The sequence below is a fragment of the Rousettus aegyptiacus genome, unplaced genomic scaffold, assembly GCF_014176215.1.
Source record: "Rousettus aegyptiacus isolate mRouAeg1 unplaced genomic scaffold, mRouAeg1.p scaffold_m13_p_1, whole genome shotgun sequence".
NCBI classification, from domain to species: domain Eukaryota; kingdom Metazoa; phylum Chordata; class Mammalia; order Chiroptera; family Pteropodidae; genus Rousettus; species Rousettus aegyptiacus.
The window spans coordinates 30,389,360-30,406,749 of record NW_023416284.1 but is presented as its reverse complement, the minus strand read 5'-3'; the positions used below and the strand labels follow the sequence as shown (position 1 = coordinate 30,406,749).

General features: G+C 51.5%; 1 long non-coding RNA gene and 1 pseudogene across 2 annotated transcripts; both read left to right on the top strand.

Moving 5' to 3' along the window:
• Positions 1 to 6,271: 6,271 nt before the first annotated feature.
• Positions 6,272 to 15,367, top strand: LOC118612417. 2 transcript variants are annotated; one of them, XR_004954851.1, is made up of 5 exons: positions 6,272 to 6,620; positions 7,188 to 7,411; positions 7,629 to 7,695; positions 8,965 to 9,125; positions 15,106 to 15,367. It is a non-coding gene; the product is annotated as an uncharacterized LOC118612417 (long non-coding RNA). The 2 variants fall into 2 exon arrangements; XR_004954852.1 differs by lacking the exon at positions 15,106 to 15,367 and adding an exon at positions 9,736 to 10,073.
• A 524-nt stretch (positions 15,368 to 15,891) lies between these two features.
• Positions 15,892 to 16,010, top strand: LOC118605582 (annotated as a pseudogene).
• The last annotated feature ends 1,380 nt before the right edge of the window (positions 16,011 to 17,390 follow it).

Sequence of the window (17,390 nt, the reverse complement as noted above, 5' to 3'; positions counted from 1 at the left end):
ATGGCCATTAAGTCCTTTCTGTGTGTATAACCAATACTTGTGTAATTGTAAGTTCAAATGTGGTTGTGAATCCAGGTGGCTGGGTGCAGGATGGACACAGGGCAGGCACGAGGTCTTACACTTGGGGCCAGGCGGCTGGCCCCTGGTTCTGACATTCCCTCTGGTCTGTAAGTGAAGCCCCCTAGGTCTAGCTCCTGGGAGCTGGGCAGTGTGCTTGGGGGTAAAGTCATGGAGAGGTGGGAGGTATTGGCTGGCGCATGCTGCCAGTAGGTTTTAGAATCCTGGCCTGGGTTAAGAGGTCAGGAATTTGGGCCTCGACAGGGCAGAAAGGGCCAGTAGACAGATTTGAGGGTTGATCCTCAGGCACTTAGGGTCTGAGCGCCTCATGGTGGGCGGGAGCGGTGGGCCTCAGAAGGGAGGGGAGAGAAGGGGGACGGTAAGAGGATTAGGCTGCTTAGACCCTTTTCTCCCACCAGGATCCTCCACCCCCGCCCCAAAGCTCCAGAAAAGATTTCTTCTGCCAAAGCAAAACCGTTTAGGCTCCATTTAAAGGGACAAGAAAGGTGGAGATGGGGGCTTTAAATAACCTTTTAATTTCTCTTCAGAGGTTCGGTCCTGTGAGGGAGGAAAAGGGAAGAATAGGGAAAGGAAGAGAAGGGAAAGGGAAGGGAAAAGGGAAGGGAAGGCTGTTTCTTTGGCTTAGACAATCAAGACAGCGGACTGCTGCTCCAAATGCTGGAGAAATGGTGGAAAGGACACTGCGCCCCCACCTGGCTGCCCTCCACACACAACCACGCAGCTCATCCTGGAGAAAATTGCAACCCCTACACACACACAGTCCTTCAGTCACACATACAGACCTGGATACAGGTGCATGTATGGGGGGTTATACTTAGAGACACACGAACAAAGGGGTGTCACTGAAGGCCCTTCCATGGTAGCACAGATGTGGAGTCCCTCCGTGCTCCTAGCCATCCCTACTTGGTGGCGCCCAAGGGCGTTTGCTGAGAGCATACCCCCAGAGGAATCTTGGCTTCAACTGGGATTTCCTTTCCAGAAGGAAGGAGCATCATCTTTCTTTGCCCAAGGACCTAACTACAACCCATCCCTCCCTAGTTTCTGTCTCAGACTGGACAGGAACTACTGGGCAGACTAGAGGGATGAGGATCCCATCCCAGCCTGAGCCTGACTTAGGGCCAGGCCTGCCAGGCTCAGGGTAGGGGAGCAGGGCTGTTGAGGATAGTGCAGGTGCTGCTGGTGAGCTGAGGGCTACTGAGGGCTCCAGGTTGTGGGGCACAGGTCCTAACTAGGCACCTGCTTTTTGAAGGAACTTGTCTGCCACACAGACTCTGAGCCCAGCTAAAGAAACTCTTGCTAGTCTCCTATCCCAGGTTCCTGCCAGTGTCAGTCGTCCCAGCCCTGGAGGTCTGGAGGTGGTGGCTGCATGTCTAGTATGCCCTGAGCCTCATGGTACACACTGGGCCTCCACAGACTGGAATTCCCAGACACCTGGAGCAGTCCCCACAACCAGATCACGCCTCATAGGGAAGCACAGGCCTCAACAGGGGAACAACTGTGAACAGAGAGAACACCATCTCAGCCACATTCCCGCCACTGTGTACAGATGTTGTACAACAGGGCAGGGCTCTGGGTTGATTATGGATACTTATAGGGAGGGAGACGCAAAATCCCTAGAACGTGCTGGGACTGAAAGAGAGGAAAATGGGATAGGAGGGCTAAAGGGGAAGGTGTCCTTTAGGGAAGCCTGGGGGAATGGGGAGCTTGGCATGCCACGATGTAGGTGGGTTTTACTGATTTAACAAAATTATTTTGAAGGTGCTACCGTCTAGACAGGAGCTAAGAAGTGGAAATGATTCAGGGCCTCCCTCCCTAGCCTGCTCCTAGAGCTTCCCCACCTGCAGCCCCAGGGCTGCGGTTGACACCTTCAAAGGGCTTAAAAGGAAGGCATCCCCAGACTGGCTGAGGACCCGCCCCCAATAGACTTCCTGGGCTTCTGGGGCCTGGGGTGGAGGCAGCAGTACACTTCCCATGTGCTTGTATGTTTGTGCGTTATTCATTACCCTGAGAGTTACATGTAGATGAGTAGTGACATGTATATACTCCTACATGTACGTAACACATTTAAATAGGCAATATGTGAATGCAGACCATGCCCATGTGGATAGTGTTTGCAGGGTGTGGGGTAGAGGCAGGAGGTGGGGGTGGGGGAGGGGAGTGGTGTTGGGAAGACATTACTAAATTGGACCAAGGTGAGGGGTAGGCAAGGGATAGGTTAACTTCGGAACTTGGGAAAATAGGGCTTCAGGCAGGCCTGAAAACTCCAACGCCACCAGGTGCCAGCCTCTCTGAAGAAAGATCTGGGAAGTGAAGGTCCAAGGTTCCCCTAGAGTCCCAAGGCAGACCCCGGTCATTGGCTTTAAACTCGGATTAGAGTAGCAATGCCAGCCCTCCCCAACCCCATACACACATTCTGAAAGAGATCTCCGTAGCCTCCTTGGCCACTCACAGCACGAGAAGGGAGGAGGCAGATGGCCTGATAGGGCTACCCTAGGCATTCCCCGCGGGGGAGAGGATACCCTTGAAATTCGGGAATACCTGGCTACAATGGAAGAGGCTTGACAAGGAGACTTGAGAGCGTGCCCCTCCGCGCTTCTTCCCCGAGGCCCATACTCCTCTGAGTCCAAACGAGCCAAGAGTCGGAAAGCCTGAGCCCGGGTTTGAGGAGGGGGCGCCTGTCCCACTCCCCATCCCGGTCCCGCTCCCGCCCCTGCGGCTGGCGCTCCAGGGGTCAGTGGTTAGGTGGTGGGCGGCTTAGAGCTAATTCGAGAGTTAATGGCAACGGCCCGGCCTCCCGCGGTCCCCTCCGCCCCCACCCCCGCCCCCACCCCCACCCCCAGGCAGGGCCTCGGGCCGCCCGCATCTGCGCGGTCCGCGGCGATTCATCATCTTGATCCATGGCGCGCGCTGACGGCGGCCCCGGCCGCGCTGACAAGACTAACAAAGCAATTTGCCACGAGCCATCTCCTGGACAGGTTATTAGCGCGGCCGCCGCTTAAAGAGCCCTCCCCACCCGCACCCCCACACCACCGTCCCCCCCCCCCCAGCCGGGCAGCTACCTGCTCTGCCCCCTCCCTCCGACAGGCTACTGCCCCTCACCGCCCAGAGATGCCCTTGCACATTGCTGGCCTTCTCTGACCACCCCAAAGTACTTCTCACCACACACCCAGTTCGCTGCCCACGCGTTCCTTCCTCTCTCAACTAGGGTTGTTTCCTGTTCCTCCCCTTCCCTCTGATGGGCTCCTAGCCCGCATGTGCTTCTAGCCCCTTCCCACAATCTCTCAGCCTTTCCTCCAGTACTACCTGACTTATCCCCTCATTTTACTCTCACTTTTACTCTCTACCCTCCTCAGTTCCCTACCCACCCCCAATCCATCAGGGACGGAAAACCTTATGTATTCCTAGCTTTAGGGGGAAGGGGTTTCTCCTGTTGTGCCTGAGCTTCCTTTGACCACTTTGGGCCCTAAGTAACTTTACTTTGGGAGGTAGGGCCGCCCAAGGCCAGCTGGGTAGTTATGGAGGTGGAATGACACTCTGGCTTCTCCAAGGGCGAAGTGACATGGTGAGTTAGGTGGACTTTCTCTGAGGGTAGGCTATAAATACCAGGGGGAAAGATCTGGCCTCATCCAGACAGAGGCTCAGAGAAATCCAGGAACTTGTTCAGGGCTACACAGCAGGTCAGGGCAGAGGAGGTACTGGAACCATGTGTGACTTCCCAGGCCTGAGCTTACCCCTGGCTGCATCCCCTCTGGGAAGTAAAGGAGGCCAAGAGATCAGGGTGCCCTCACTAAGCAACTCCCCTCCTACCTGTGCACAGGTGCAGAGAGGGTTGGGGAGAGCTATTTGTGCAAGTGGGTGTGCGTTTGGACAGATTTATCTATATTATATGTGTGTATAATGCCACACATTCAGATCCCAAAAGCAAAGTACCTATTTGGTCATTGCAGACAGAACTCTACTTCTTGAGAGAATTCTCTGGGTAGAGTGGAAATGATCTTGAGATATATATACACACACACACACACACACACACACACACATACATACATATCAGGTCTGTGTGAAGGAACAAGATGTGTAATAGGTGAGCTCCTAGGTGTGGGTCTGGATGCATGCATATAGCCAAGTGTTGCACATATGTATACTTGTACAGGTGTGTTCAAGTGTGTCTCTGACTATATGTAGGGGTTACTTCGTGTATGTGTGTGCTAGGGGCTAAGTATGTCCCTTTGCATGTACATGGAGGCCTGGGAGGGGCCTGCATGTGACACATGTGTGAATGCGGCTATGCACACCTAGAGTAACTAGACTTCAAAACAGGAAAGAGCCTCCACCTCCTTGTTCACTTCTCTCTTAGATCTAGCTTCAATATTTCCAAACTATCAGCCTCCAAAGCTGGGTAGTGGGGAGAGACATAGTCCTACTCTTGAGAGCCTGGGAGAGCTCCTTCTTAGCGAACTGGATATGGGAGGGGAAGTTCTGTCTGCAGGGCAGGCTGTCTTGAACTTCCACCAGGACGCAGGTTGGTGCTAAGCACCCAGACTGGGGCAGGGGAATGCACCATGTGTCAGGAACCTGGCTTTTTTCTTTTCCACTGGCCAACCAGGCCATGTCTTCATCCATGGGGAGGCCCAGCTCTGTCGCTGCCTGCGCCACCACTGTGTCCCTGACATGAAATATGGGGGGCACAGGCCGCGCTGGGGAGATTTGTCATCCGTGCTCAGCGGGTGACTCTATCTGCAGACTATTAGAGTATAAAATATATTTTACAAGAGTTTTAGCTACAGGTGACTTGCTCTTTATTACTAGATGTGGGCAAAATCAATACTTCTGTAACTAAAAGATCATTTATTTTGCTTTTTGAAACATTTTTCAACAGGGGCACTGGCTAAGCTTGCAAAGCTATGATTAAGAGTTATGGCGGCGCCTGTTTTCCTTAACCCTTTAAGTCCCACAAACCAGGCACTCCTAGCACTAGTACCTGCCCGTGGAAAACCAGACACACAGATATACAGACACACATTCCCAATTGCAGCAAACACACTGACCGAAGTGCACAGGCCCCCACTCTGATAAAGCCATCATGCAGATACACAGATCCTCATACATGTATACATACACTGTCCCAGGCACACTCAGAAATATAGTGACACACACACTCCTTTCCACACAGAAACTCACAAATAAAATGCACATGCGCACAAATGCAAGCTACATGAATGCCACCAGCACACACTTCTACATCCAAATATCTCCCACCTCATGCACACTTAAACACTGTGACACCGAGATGTGCACAGTCACATTGTGCTAAATTCTGACTCTGAGTCAGTGGCTAGCCAAGGGTATAAGATGCTGAGGGATTCTCATGAATGCAGCTACAGTCACTATGGGCAAGGAATGGAGAGAGCCCAGGAATGTCAGGGCCACAGAGGGGCCCAGACAGCCCTGCCATTTTTCTGTCAACTAAAACATGGAATGGTCTTTCCAAAAGCCAAGCCAACATATATGAAAGCTGTGAAGTCATATACCTCTCTCAAGACTGCTCATTAGTGATCACCCCCTGGCCTGAGTGGGCTCAGGATGATTAAGTGGCTACATTCTCAGAATGGCATTACCTAACCAGATTGAAGGTGTCTTCTATCCATTATCTGAATCAGCAAGTCAGCATAACCAGTTGTTGTTTTTCTCAGGGTTGGGGAGACACATGGAAGAAACTGTGAGTTAACCTACCCATAGGTAAAGCTCCAATAGTGAGATTTCAGACAATAAGACTGGCTAGCTGTATCAGTTATCCATGGCTGCATAACAAATTACCCCCAAACTTAAGTGGTTTAAAATAAACATTTATTATATCATAGTTTCTGCAGGTCAGGAATCCAGGAGCATCCTATTTGAGTGGTTCTGGCTTGGGGTCTCTCATAGGTTGCAGTAATATTAGTTAGGGCTACATTATCTGAAGTCTTGATTGGGTCTGGAAGGTCCCCTTTCAAGAAGGCTCATTCACATGCCTGGCTTTGGTACTTGCCGTCAGTCGAGGTGCTTAAGTTCTCTTCCATGTAGACTCTTCAGCAGGATAGCCTGGGCCAGAGAGAAAGGTCAAAATAGATGCAGTAGCTTTTATAACCTAATCTCAAAAGTGACATCTCATCCCTTCTGCTATGTTCTAGCCATTTTAAGTCACTAAGTCCAACCCACATCCAAGGAGAGGAGAATTTAGCTCCACCACTCAAAAGAAGAAGTATCAAAGTATTTACGGACATAATTTAAAGCTGCCACAAAGAAGCCAGGGGACACTTCTATTCTATACAATGTCTGCAAAATGACAAGTATCTCTTAATGACTCCAAACTCCAAGAAAACCATGGAGCATCCTGAAGTGGAGAGGGTATGACCAGGTGATGATGGGGACTCAGAAACAACCCTTGCTCAGGACCACAGCATCACATTACAACATGCACAGTAATTAAATGAATGGGCCCTGGAGCCGAACTGCCTGAATGCAAATCCAGGCTATACCACTGACTAGCTGTGTGACCTTGGGTAAGTCACTTGACCTCTGTGTGTCAGTTCTCTTAATTGTAATAAAGGGGAAATAACACTACTGACCCACTAGGTTTGTTATAAGGATTAAATGAGTTGACATTTAGCATACTGCCTGGTATGTGGTAAATGCCACATAAGTATCTGCTAATATCCATTTCCTCCCTCTCATTGGCAACCCCCTCCCTGTTGATACTTTCTCACAAGGGATTTATTGAGCACCTTTGATGTTCCTCAGGCTAATCCCATATACCTACCACCACCACCCCAATTACCCTGGGCCCTGCCCTATCCCCAGCCCCACAAACCAGGGCCAAGCAGACAGTCTGGGCTCCATGAGCTCCATTTGACCCTGCCAGCCCAGCACTGCCTTTTGTGGCCTCTCTGGGAATGTTGTGCAATATGTTGGCCACAAACATTTTATGAGCAAGAGGACAGAAAGAAATTTTTCTCCATCGACCAGTAATCAGGTCTGCTCCCTCCCTTTCCTCTTTGTAAGCTTCCTTGGTGATAAGGAGGTTGTTAAGGGGAACAATGTGGAGAAGGTTAAGACTGCTCTCTCCACAGGGCCCCTGAGGAGCAGCCTAGCCTCAGGGCCTCTTCCCCCAACCTCTCCAGTGCCAAACCTGAAACAACCATCCCTGCCACGGAGAGGTAGGCAGACCTGGATCTCGAAGACTTGGATTCGAAGGACCTAAGATCCTTAGTTGCTTGGGACAAGCAGCTCCTCCCAGGTCATCTGGTCTAGAAGTCCCAAGACATTTCACCCAAATACCAAGAAAAGATAAAAGGTAAGATACTGATCGTAAAGCTACATCTATTACATCTGAAGCTCTATCCTCTCTGTTCTGGGATTTTACCTTTTTGACGCTAACACATTTTTTCTTTTATGCAGTGATATTGACAACTGTTGGTAGTTTTCCCTCAGTGCCCTTATATGACAAAACTAATGCCTGGCAACTTTAAGCTGGGACTCACATTTTAAAAATATCACTCTCTTCTATGCAGCAAACACACAACCATCCACACGCCATCAAGAATCTCTGCTGACCACTGGCCTGGGCCCAGACACCAGGTAAAGGGGGAGCTCACCACACTCCTGCCCCAGCTCTGCCAGTAACTTGGTGGGACCCAGGACAAGCCCCTTCCTCTCCCCAGCCCTGGTTGGTCTCCCCATCTGCTCAGTGAGCAGGTTGGACAGATGTTCTTTCTCAGTCTATGATCTAGACCAGCTCTGGACTCTGCCCCGAACCCCCTCCCAGCCCTCCCTGCCTTAGCCCCCATCCACCCCAACCCTGAGATGACCTCAGATGGATGCTGATATGCTGGGGGTGGCTGGCTAGACCTGGGATTCATCTATAACTGGCCTGAAATGCCCCCTCGCCAGGCTCCATTGGAGACACAGTCTGAGCTGGGGGCAGGGAGATGGGCGGGGTCTTCGGCCTTTGGCCAGGGAATCTTCATGATGCACCAGGGAGTGAGAGAAGGATTTGTCTAGGCTGGATTCTTGGGACCCCCTCCCTGCCCTGCCCCCAAGGCTTGGCTGGAGCACAAGGGGCCCCTTTGTGGGGCCTAATCTCACAGCACTGCAGCTTTAGCGACCTTCAGGGATGAAAGCGCCAGGAGCTGGCGGCTAGGGAGGTGGTGTGGGGGCAGTCCCACTAATCCCTGCGCTTTCCTCAAACAAAGCTCCTGGGAGGTGATCCAGAGAACCAATTCCTCGAGCCTAACCCACTCTGACAGCCCGAAAAGGAGAGGCCTGCTGCCCTTCACAGTGGCCCCATTTCAGCCATAAGGGCTGAGTGAGACCTGGCCTGGGACTTTCTTCACTTCCTCCCATCCACCCAGGGATAGCTCTCCCTTGAGGATGTGTTTCAATACTTCCTATCTCTCCATTTTCAGCTCCACTGGCTCTCTAGTTCTTTAGCCCCAAACATTTCAATTTCTTTTCAAGCCTTAATACCATAGTCCCCCAACCTGAGTTCTTAACCTGTAGCCAGTAAATTCCCCCAAATCTCCAATTCTCAGCCCAACATTCCAAATCCTCGGTATTCCAGACCCAGATCTTGTAGCTCCCAGTCTTCTGTCTCCCAATTTCTCACCCCCAGTCCAACCCCCAGACTTATCCCCTCAACTTCCCATTCTCTACCCTCCAGACTCTCAGCCCGCCCATGGTAACTCTCCAGCCTCCCAGCCCTCCAGCTCCCACCCTCAGCCCCCATCTCCAGCCTCCACAGAACACCAACCCCTGTTCTCCCAGCCCTTCCCCTCCTGCTTGGATCTGACGCTCTTACTGTTCCACAGAATAAATCTATCACTTTCCCATTCCATTTCGTCTGACCAGGCTTCCTGGCACCCTGTGTGCCCAAGCCCACACTCAGCTTAGCCATGGAGAAGACTGAGGAAGAAAATGATTCTCAACCCTCAGTAACCCATGCCTTCCACCAGACACTCCCTCCAGCTGTGATCACCCTGGAATCCTGAGGCTTCATCCAGTTCTCACAGGTGAGCACATCCTCATGGCCAGAGGAAGGGCAGGGGTCCCTGCTGGGCTCAGTGGTCTGATAAAAGCAACCCAGAGGGCTAGCTTCCTGAGGGAGGGGTGTCAACAGGGCTGGGCTTTCCACTGCCCTATCTCTCCCCTGGGCTGAGGAGACCCCAGATACAGAAATCTCCACTAGATCCAGAGAGAGCCAGGTAGGGTCACCCAGGCCAGCAGAGGCCACTGAGGAGCCAGTATGGCTTTGGGGCTCACAGGGGAGGGGTTGGGCAAGGCAAGAGGGTTGGATTCCCAGGAGAGGGGTGGGGGCCAGGCTAGCCCAGAGCATTTTCCCACCATAGCCTCTGCTGTCTCTACTCCACTAATCTGATTACGATATTTACCAACCTCCCATGGCCTGCTTGGGGCAGAGGGGGTGGGGTAGAGGTGACACCGAGGATCTCAGTTCCAGTTCCCAGCATAATGAGAGGCCCAGAAAGGTGTTTATGGGCCCTGAAATGACCACACCAGGCCATCCTTCCTGCCTGCCCCAGGCCACAGAGCTATCTGAAAGACCCCCTCCCCATCAAGTTTAGCTTTCTTCAGGAAGTCTCCCCTGCCACCCTCTGTCTCCAGATGCCTAGGTCCTCTCCAAGCCACTGCTGGGACCCTCATGCTGTCTCATCCCGGAACCATAATTGTGATATTATTCAAGTCTGGTGCAGTGCTTTCCTTCATAAGGATTGAAACTTTAATGATAAACTATTAGGCACTGAGGACAAAGAGGGTGGTGGTACAGGCCTCAAGGGCCTGCTCTACTTGTTGGGGTCAATGTCACACACACTCGCTTTGACCTCACACCCAGTCTCAGACTCTTCTCTAAGTGAGGGGGGCATTGCAGCACCTGCCTCAAGTTTCAGTGAGAAAAGAACAAAACAAACCTCTCTCTCTCTCTCTTTCTCTCTCTCTCTCTCTCTCTCTCTCTCTCTCTCTCTCTCTCTCTCTCTCTCTCTCTCCTGTACGCCTGTGCACACACATGCACATACTATTTATTAACGTGTCACAGACACAGTCACACGGTCACACAGGGAAGGCCCACCCCTCCCAGTCCCTGCCTCTTCTCTGCACCACTGAGCACCATACAGGTCTGTTGGGGACGCCATGGGTTTACTTCTTCACCCAACTGGTTAGGTGTAAAGTCCAGTGGAGAGAGAACAGTGCTGGCAGATGAGAAGGGAGCACTCCTCGTGGGGTTGGAGGGGACGCTCTTACTCCTTAGCTCCCCAAGAGGAGACCATTTAAGAGCCAGAATGCCAGTCTCCCTAAAGGGTTAGGACAGGGGAGGTGGCCCTCCTCAGGAGAACGACAGCACCTCTTCAACCTCCCTCTCTCCTGGAGGTCTAAGTCCCCAAGCTAACGCATCCCTTGAAGGATTTCAAATAGAGATGTTATTCTGGAGAGCAGGTAAGAGTTTATTTCAAAAGATAAAATAAAGCAAGACTAAATTCAGACTGGGACAAAGCTCACTCTCTCCTGAGGGGCCTCTAGGGTCCTCACCCACAGTGTACTCAAACCTGTGTGTTATTCAGCTGTGGGTAATTACAGCTATAGATTCAGAGAGTAGAGAAAGGATTGGGCTCCCCCTGCTGCCTGACATCCAGAACTGCGCCTCTCCCCAGGGTGCCTCCTCCAAGATCGGTAGGTACCCCGCCCCCCAACCTCATGAGGCGTCCTCTTCTCACCTCCCATCCCCAGGTGCCTTGGTTGGGTCAGAGAACCTACTGTTGCTTGGGGTCCCAATTCTCCACTGGCAGCTGCCTGGAGAAGGGCATGGCCTGGCTGAAATAGAGGCAGTTTTCACATTGATGGAGTTTCACAAGCTGAATTTTGGCTTTTTAGTCCACAGGGGGCTTAAGGGGAGGAGAGACTAACACAGGAAATTGGCTAAGAGAGGGGAAGACTATGACCCAGAGACTCGGGAGAGGAGCCAAGGGGAGAAGAATTGGATGGGGAGGAGAAAGGAGAGACAGATCAGAGGGCCAGAGATGAGAGGAAGTATCGAACAGGACAGGTAAGGTGGACACAGATGATGAGGAAAAGAGAGATGTGCACAGGTGAGGACACAGGTGAACTAGAGGAGAGCAGAGAGGGCAGGGAAGGTACAGAGGGAACAGAGGCAAGAGTTGGTGCCCCCTGCCGCCTGCTGTTCGCTGATGCACAACCAGCACTGTGTGTCCAGCCAGCCCTGTGACTGATGGCCAGGCCCCCGCTGGGGCATTGAGGGCAGGCACTCAGCAGAAGCAAACAGCTTGGATGTCTGTGGCCTCTGGACTATGGGGCATGGTGGGGGCAGTGGGCAGAACAGATTGAGTTCAGTGCTGTGGTCAGAGGCCCAGACCTTGGGGTGGTGGCAGGGGGCAGGCCTTCAGCGCGTCTCCTTTCCACTCTTCAGCATATGCCTGGCCCAGAGATCTTCACTCAGGCAGGCTCAGGCCCTGTCTCCTGTTGTGAAGCCCAGACAGAGCCCTGTCCACCTGGGCAGGAGTCCAGAATTCTCAGACTTCTAGCCTGCCAGGTTCCCTTCAAGGCAGGACAGAGCCCTGTATTGTGACCCCTCCACTGTGTGCCCCAGAGAAGACAGGCAAGCTCATTTTCTACTCCTAGCCTCATCTTCTTCTATCCTCTTGGTGCTATGTATGGATGGGTGGAGGGGGTTTTAATCAGACCACACGTACAGATCATCCAGCCCCCAGTTCATGATTTCTGCCTCCCAAAGCATTTAGCTGCCCAGCCTGCTGAAGGAGAAGAGCTAGCTCCTTTATCTCTCTTTCTCACCAAGGGCCTTCTGGGGGGAAACAGGGAGGCAAGCTAGAGTAGACAACGTGTAACTCTCCCATGGTCACCAAGCAGATCAGCTGGGCTAGGATCTGGGTGTCCTTCACTTACTCAGATCTCCGTTCACTATCTCCCCCAGCCTCTTAGAACCTTTCCCCACACACTTTACACAAAGACCAGAAGGTCTGTGGCCACGAGGAGGCGTGAGGAGCTGGCCAAGCAGACTTGAGATGGACCTTCTGTCTCCAAATTCCATGAGGTTGTCTTGGTTGTGGAGCAAGTGCCCCTAAGGGGTCGCAGAGCCCTGGTACCAAGAAAAGCCAATTGAGACTTCAAGTGAGGATACACTAAGCAATGAGACAGGTGGCTGGGAGGTGCCGAGCTTCCCGTGTCTGCAAGAGTTTAAGAGGCTGGAGAAGAAGGCTGGATGGGATGCCCCTTGAGGATTCTTTGAGACCTGGAGTCCCAGGATACTCCCAAGTAAGAATGGGAAAAGTCACCCACCCTCAGACTGACTCCTTGCTCTTTACTCCTCTTCCTCCCCAGACACATGGTCAGAAGGAAGTGTCTGAGTAGCCTCATTTCTCCAACTTCCTCCCCCCACACCCAGGTTTCCAAAGGGAGTTTGGCGTCCCGATTTAAAGATGGCCCAATCCAACATCTCCCTCCTCCTAGCGGCCCCTCCCTTTTACTGTGCCAGCTGAGCTGAGATGGAGATGCCAAAGGGCCCGGGAGGGGGCTCATCAGCAGTGGCAGCACTGCTAATAGACTGTCCTCAGCCACATCCTATTACCGTGCAGCCCCTCCTCAGCCCCCCAGCCTGGCCGGCCTGCGCCTCTCAGCGGCCCCAGGGACCAGGCATCAGATTGGAGTCAAGATTCCGAGAGTGTCATTTGCCGCCTTTGATGGTGCTGATAATAGGGACAGGCTGGCGGGCGGAGAACTGTGCGCAGAGGCGGATTGTCTATTAAGGCTTCCCACCTCAGCCAGCAGCAAGCGGGAGGCAGCCCAGTGCCAGCACCAGGCAGGCGGAGAGTTCCATGATGGGCAGCTTGCCTCTGCTGCTATCTGCCACATTAGTCTAGGCACTGACAGAGAGCACAAGGCCCAGTATTGATGGGGTCAGAGAACGCCAAATCCCAGGGGGGCGGGAATGGAAGACAAATGGGAATCCCTAGTTGATCCCTTTGCCACACTGTACCCGAGAGTCTGCCTGTTTCCATCTCACTTCACTGTTTGGAACCCAAAGCTCTCTGCTGCGGAACAAATAGTTACCTCCTACCCGGAGAAACCTGGCAGCGTCCCCCCTCAGCAGCCACGAGCCCTGCTGGGAGCTTGGCCAGTGGATGTTCTAGGGGCGGGACTTCACTGCCCTTGTGCCTACTACAGGACCACCACCACTGTTGCCATCCCTCAGCTCTGAGGTCACCACCACCACTTCCCAGGCCCCTCCAGTACTATCGTCCACTATACTCAGCACTCACTGTCCCCAGCTCCATCAGCATCACCACTCAGCAAGTGGTCAAGAGCACAAGCTCTGAAGCCCTGAAGCTTCGATCACTTATTTCAATCCCTCTGTGCCTGAGTTTCATCATCTTTACAACAGGGATGATATTAGCTACTCTATAGGGTTAAAATAATTAAACACGTTACTACAGATAAAGTGCTTAAAATAGTGCAGTGAGTATTTAAATTATATTGCTGTTATTATAATACCATTATCAACTTCATTACCATCTCCACTCTCATTGTCACCACCTCCACTGCCTTTCTTAATAGTAACAGCTATGTACCAAGCCATGTTCTAATTATTTTACATATATTAACTCATTTAATCTTTATGACAACTCTATATGAGGTAGGCTCTATTTTCATCCATATTTTACAGATGAGGAAACTGAGGCACAGAAAAGTGAAATAACTTGCCCACGGTCACAGTTAGCGAATGTCAGAACCAGAAGTCAAACCGAGGCCAAATTCTTAGCCACTATGTCAAGCTATCTCCCGCTAGGGTCTACTTCTTTGCCCACGGTATTGCCACCTTTTGACTGTTGTCATCATTTCCCTGTCACCACTACCATTACCGACACCCCAACACTCTCCCCACTTCATTACTACATTAGCACCACACCACCTCCATGGCTCTCTCCATCTCCAAGATCATCATCCCTCGGCCAATCTCAGTCGCCATCAGATTTTCAGCATTGTTACTTGCTGCCCACCCAGAATAGATTCTTGCTTCTGCCCTCTCTAAGCCCTGTGCTCTGAGAAGTGTGAATGTTCTCTGCGATACAGGCCTGTCAATGTGGCCAGACCTGGAAAGGACAGACAGAGAAATTTAAATTGCTACAAAGCTATTCAGGTGCCAGCTAGAATTTAAGGTCGGCTGGAGCCTGCAAGACGTGCTTTGACTTCTCAGTTCCCGCAGGAGCCCAGTGTGGTTTAAACACCCTTTTAGCATTCGGAGAGCCTCTGATGTGGAAAGACACCTTACACCTCACAGATAGCTGAGCCGAGAATAGATTTGTCAACGCAGACACAATTCCCCCATTTGGCTTCTTAGAAATCTGTCTTCTCAACCTATCAAAAGCTTTGAGGGTAGGTACACAGCTTCATTCCTCTTCTTGTCCCATTGCTTCTTCAATACATCCTCCATCCCCTGGCTCCCATCCTACCCCCCAACACACACCCAACACCAATGAATAAATGGACAGATGAGCTCTAGCCAGGGCCAGAAGAGGAAGAAGGATCTTGCTGTCCATGGTACTGAGACAGCCTTGTTCTTTAGGTACCTACAGGTCCCTTCTTGTCCTTGACAGGTAAGAACTAGTCTTCAGTTTTTCCAGGACCCATCATAACTTGCCACTCCCATCACCGTTTGCAAAACCCATTACCATTTGCAGAGCCTGTCCCTATTTACAAGGCCCATTATTGTTTGCTGAGTCTATCATTGTTTGCAGAGCCTTAAATTATATGCCAAGCTCGTCAGTGTTTGCAGAGCCCATTACCATCTGCAGAGCACATCCCATCACTGATTTCTGAGCCTGTCACTGTTACAGATCCCATCATAATTTGCAGAGTATGTTACTATTTTCAGAGCCCAAGACTTCACAAAGACCATCTCTATTCATAGAGCCAAACCCCACATTTAGATCTCATTATGGTTTACAGAGCCTGTCACCATTTGCAGAACCAGGATCAAGGCTGAGTACATAGAAAGTGCTCAAGCAGTTCTTATGATCCAGGCTTTCCAAGCATAGAGATGGAGAAGACAGAAGGAAATGGAGCCAGAAGGAAAGAAAGGAAATGAACAGCAGAGAAATCTGTATTCATTCAACAAAACTCCTGTGGGCCTAGGCCCATATTAGGCTCTATAAACAAATAAGTGGGGAAATGCAATAAAAATGGCTTCCAGTTCTTGAGTCAGACTCTATGTTAAGTGTTTTACAGTCTTGGTCTCATTTTGTCCTCATCATAATCCGGAGAGATAAGGACTGAGCCTATCTCCATTCTAAAACTGAGAAGGATCTCCTTGGCTGGGTGAGATCAAATAACTTACCCAAAATATCACGGAGCTGATTAAGAGTATGTCCAGAACTTGAACCTGGGTTTGCTTGACTCCCAAACCCATCCCTATTGCTTATCATGGGGTAAAAATGGAGAAAAAAAGGATATGGGAAGGTATAGAGAGATTTCTACCTTCCTATCTGAATAGAGACAAAGCCCTACACTTGAAATAGCCTAAAGGGGGAGGCTAAGCCTTTGAAAGCTTTCAGAGTACCCCTGGCCTGACCCAGACTGAGCCGAAGTGCAGACTCGGAAGGATAAAGCCCCACAGAGGGGTCACTGAGCATCCAGGATCCCCTGTCTCTGAGCTTCGAGACAGGCCAGCTTCCCCTCTCCATTCAGCTCTGCTCTACTGTGGCCTTCCAACCTGAGCATAAAGACCTCATAGAAGTCTACAGACATGCCACCCTGAACAAGCCCGATCCCATCTGAACTTGGAAGCTAAGCAGGGTCGGGCCTGGTTAGCACCTCGATGGGATACCACCTAGGAAGACCAGGTTCTGTAGGTACAAAAACACAAACAAAAACAACCTCATAGAGCCATGTGGAGGCTTATCCAGGGGTGAAAAACAAGCCTAGAGACAGAGACAGAGAGACACAGACTGAGCAACATCAGGATTCATCGTCAGAGAATCAGAGACAAAGAGAGACAAGCCAGAGCCACAGTGACAAAGACAGAGAGAGATACAGAGTCAGACAGAGATACTGATTCACAGGCCAATGGGGAGACAGAGTCAGACATGAAGAGATAGAAATAGAGGCACTGAGAGACCAAGAGCAGCAGAGAGAGGGGATAGGAACTAGGTGGACATGAGGTGGAGGAAAGTTAGTGATAGCAGTCAGGAGGAGCACCTGTTCAGGTCCAACTCAGAGGGTCCATAGCATCTGGCAAGGGTAGGGGAGGCTCTTATTGAAGAGGCAAAAGCAGCCCTTCCCAGGATTCTCTGGATGCGAGCTATTAAAAGAGTCTGCTGTCATGCTTCCGTTCGTGGGTAAAAATGTGCACATAGCCCAAGCCCAGGATTTAAGGTCATCTCTGTCCCCCTTTACCCACCTTGGGGGTGATTCAAGAGGTTGCCACCTGGAGCTCGAGTGGGTTCTGGACCTGGAATTTGGTAAATGAAATGCCTTCCCTCTCCTTGATGCATTCACCTGCCTCCCCAAGCCACCCAAAATAGGCAGGCAATCTTCACAAAACAGCATGCTTGCTGTGCAAACCCAGCAGGCAGTGTTTCAAATACCCCCTTCCCTTACTCAGACCCCACTGCAGCCCCCTGTATGGAAATCCTCTGATTCCCACTGGCCACATATTGTCCCCAGGCTAGATAATTGGATGACTTCTTTGAAAAGGTTCCTGCTGGTTTCCAGCTGTGTCAGTGGTACAAAGTAAACGAGAGATGCTTGGAGGCCTAGCACACAGTAGGTGCCATCAATTATGGCAGTGCTGTGGACAGGGACTCCTTTTTCATTGCTGGTCCCCACCCTCGCCCCCGCCCCCACCCCCAGGGCCAGTACAGAATGTGCATAAACTGGAGAAGAGCCGGTTGGACTCTGTCTCTTCACCTGGTCAGAGAAGGGGAAGAGGGGAGGCAAGAAGACCCCAGGCAGATCTGGAGTCTCGCTCCAATCTGGACTCCACTAGCCCCTGGCCCCAGCCTCAGATGGGCCATGGGTTTCTCTCTACGGGAAGGTAATAGCTTCTGGCCTGAAACAACTGAGCCACTGAGCCACTTCAGATTGGCCTCTCCTCTCCCCACCCATTGCTCATACACACGTACTTGGGGGCTGGAGGGGTGGAGTGGGGAGAGTTCAGGCTCTCCTCCCCTCAGGGCGGGCTGCCCAGACTGGCTCGCCAGCCCCTCTGTGCTCTCTTAGGTAATAAGCCTGAG